Raw genomic sequence first — 3,838 nt, 5'->3', positions numbered from 1 at the left:
GTAAAATGTTCGAGGGGTTATTAATTTGGTTTGTTTTCACATGCCTCAGAACAACTAGCAGTAAGATTTTCTAGTGCGTGTTCAATCATATTTTGTCTCAGTTTGTTTAATTTTTCCATTGCTAAATTAAATAAGCAGATGGTCATATTCCTGAGACTGTCTCCCTACTTGAGTTCCTATGTAAACAACTGAAACCTAACTTAGAAGAATACTTTTTTGGTAACAGATAGCCAGGTTTCAGCCAATCACAAGCAGCTGAGTTTCAGCCAGTCACTGGCTACAAAGTGATGAGATCATGACCAGTTTAAGCAAATGCCTACCTGTAACCCATCAAGCTATTTCCATCTTTCAATAAATATGTGGGTAAAACTGTTCATGGCTCTCAGCTCTGAAGGCTGTCAGCCCCCTGATTTCCTACTCCACACTCTATATTTCTGTGTGTGTGTCTTTAATTCCTCTAAGGCCACTGGATTAGGGTCTCCAGGACCGAGCTGGTCTCAGCCTGATTCTTTCTGAAATGTGTCTGAGTATATTTGGTATTTAGAAATGCCAACATAATATTTTGAAACAATAAACGCATACAAATAGAGAGAAACCATAATTGAAAAACCATAAGAGGCGAGTTAAGATTTTAATATTTTTCTTTCAAAGGCAGATTTAGATTTTCTTTCATCATTCTTAACATACCAGTAAGGAAACTTGTGGGGAGATCCAATCTTAGGGCATTTGCTGGGAGTGAAGAAAATCACTATGAAGTCAAAATCTATAATCAATTAAACCCTATGGCATGATAAAATTGAACTAAGCCACACTGTTAGCTACTTCATGAACCCCTCTCTAAAGTTATATTTTTGGCCAGGCGCGGTGGCTCACGCCTGTAATCCCGGCAGTTTGGGAGGCGGAGGCAGGCGGATCATGAGGTCAGGAGATCGAGACCATCCTGGCTAACACGGTGAAACCCCATCTCTACTAAATATACAAAAACTTAGCCGGGCGTGGTGGCGGCGCCTGTAGTCCCAGCTACTCGGGAGGCTGAGGCTGAAGAATGGCGAGAACCCGGGAGGCCGAGTTTGAAGTGAGCCTAGGTGGCACCACTGCGCTCCAGCCTGGGAGACAGAAAGAGACTCTGTCTCAAAAAAAAAAAAAAAAAAAAAAAAAAAAAGTTCTATTATCAGTAATTTTAAGGTAAGAACGACTATTCCAAATAGAAATATTTGATCTTTTATTTTTGTCATTTTATATAGTGACTATTATATAACATTTATTCTCATTCACTCATTTATCATCAATTATTTTTACACAATCATATTTTTTGAGAGTCTCCCCTCATACCCTTGCAGTCTCCAGGTCACTTTTTCAGCTTGTGGAATTTGTTGCAAGACCCAGAAAGATGGCTGGTGGCAAAGGCACTGTGTACTGTTCAATGAGACCCATAATGTGGCTGTAACTGTCTTCCTCGTACTGCAAGAACACGGCCGGCAGATCTAGTTCCTCATACGGTGCCTTCACCCGGGTCACCTTCCCGGCCTCCTTCTGCCCATAATTTTCCTTCAGGATCTGGTTCTGTTCCAGAGTGGCCCGTTGCAGACTGAACCACCAGCCGGCTGCGTTTGGATGTTAGTGCCAACTTTGCTGGTCCCACTGGGGTCCCCAGAGAGGTCAAGGTAATCATCCTGAATCTGAAAGAACTCTGCCATCTCCAGCAGGACTTTCTTGGTATTGGCGTGCTCCTTCTCACACCAATTCCTGCCATGTACATGGCTGCAGTTACAGGAAGGTAGAAGGAGTAGAAAGCTGTCTTGTACTTGATAATAGATTTATACTTCTTCAGTGAATCTGCCAAGATCGACATTGCCCTGGGGGGCTGTGATGAGGTCCAGGGTCTGCCCAATCCAGTCTGATAGGAACTCTGTAGGAAGAGCTCAATCAGGTTCAGGTAACAGGGCTGCTCCCGGGAATAGTGCTTCAGCAGGCTATAGGTATATACTTCCAGAAGGATAGCATCACTGATGGCTTCCAAATCTATGCCCGGCTTCTGATACCAGCAGACCTGTCCCCGGCAGGCAAGGGATGCATCTATGATGTTATTTGTCACCAGGAAGAAAGCTTGCAGCAGTTCCACACACCATCCCACAGTCAGGGCCTGCTGGAGATTATCAGCAATCTGTTCCCTTGGTTCCATCAGCTCCCTGAAAGCTACTAGCACCGTCAAACCTCGTGATACTTGCCTCCACTGGCATTGTACTCCAGGACCTCCTTGAGCCGGGCAACAGCATCTCCTGTCTCTGGGTGCCCCATCTCATCCTCAGCCAACACTCTAAAGATCTGGGAGGAGTGCTGAACGAAATCCGGCTTTTCTTGGGCATAAATATCTGATTTCTGGTCTCCATTCATTCCGAGGGAGGAGCAAAGGGCTCTGTTCCTGCTCCTATCATCTTTTATTAAATAACTTTCAGCATGATAAAATGTGAGCCTAATTGATTAACTAAAATGTTTACATTTTTTCTTTAACCCCAAGATATGCTGTAATTGCAAATCAATACAGTCTTTGGGGATGAGTTAAGCCGCAGACCCATATGGCACAAACCTTGATGACTCGATGACATTTCACTGTGGGTATTAATATTGTGCTTTAGTGCTACCCACTCTTTTGCTGGTAATGCTTCTGCCTCTACTTTTAATTATATTTAGCATGCCCTTTTATAATATGTGAGACATGGCTCATGGAAATATGAAGAGTATGTTTACGTCAACAACAACAACAACAACAAAAAAGGAAGACTAAAAAGAATGCCAGCAATCCCAGCATTTCTGGAGAAAAAAAAAGTGGATGGGTCCTTTTTTTAATAGACTACTTTTTTTTTTGCTTCAGAAAGACATCTTTTATACCTTTTTCCCTCAAATACTCAAAAATTTAACCCTATTTTAAAAAAGCAAGGAAATATAAACAATGTATAAAACTTTGATACTTGGAGAAGTTTGCCTATTATTTTTTGCTTCATAGTATTTCTTTGTTTTTAGGGGCAGTTTAATTACCCATATACTTTGTTTTTCCTTTACCTTATCCCTACCAGTGTCAACATAGGAAGCAGGCCATATGAACTTATGAGAACACATGTCCAGTTAATATCTAGTAATAGCTGTCATTTAATGCCTGCCTGCCGTGCACTAGGCACTGTTAAGTGCTTTATGCACATTTGTACACACCCCCATCATCTAGAACTGTAGGATGTAGGTACTTATTCTCATTTTACAATCGAAGAGATATAATTTTTGAAAATTAAGAAATATGCCCAAGGTTTTATTCAAATGCCTTTCAAGGTATAACACTCTGAAGCTAGAAGCTATATCCTTTATAATAACATAACCACACTTTCTTTTCATTTTTGCAAATTAAGATACGAAACTCTTGGAGGAAAATTTGCACTGTTGAAGCTAACTCTGAATAATATTTGAACCCTCAGTATATGTATGTGTTTGTGTGTATTTACATATATATTAAAAAACAAAATAGTTGATATAATTACTCCTCCAACTCTTAGCCATCATTAATATTTTACAATGTTAAATTGCAATTTGGTAAACTGCAAATAAGATTTTCATATAAAAATGGAAATATTGTTTTCTATTTATTTTAATATGAGATATTTAATATCATATACAATATAAAAACTATAATTTTATGTATATTTTAGGTAGCATTTATAGTATATATACAAGATATATACTGTTTATATATTTATATATTTATTATATATAACATGTGTATGTATGGATGTGTGTATATATAAAATATATAAATGATTGAAAAATGCATAAATTTGATAATTAATTTTAT

At 39.0% G+C, this 3,838-nt stretch overlaps 1 pseudogene; it reads right to left on the bottom strand.

Moving 5' to 3' along the window:
- Window positions 1-1,356: 1,356 nt before the first annotated feature.
- LOC117096742 lies at window positions 1,357-2,412 on the bottom strand (annotated as a pseudogene).
- Window positions 2,413-3,838: the final 1,426 nt, after the last annotated feature.

This window comes from Trachypithecus francoisi, unplaced genomic scaffold (assembly GCF_009764315.1).
Source record: "Trachypithecus francoisi isolate TF-2019V2 unplaced genomic scaffold, Tfra_2.0 Lachesis_group14, whole genome shotgun sequence".
Lineage (NCBI taxonomy): Eukaryota > Metazoa > Chordata > Mammalia > Primates > Cercopithecidae > Trachypithecus > Trachypithecus francoisi.
Note: the sequence above shows the minus strand (reverse complement) of the source record. Positions and strands in the feature narration are given on the sequence as shown.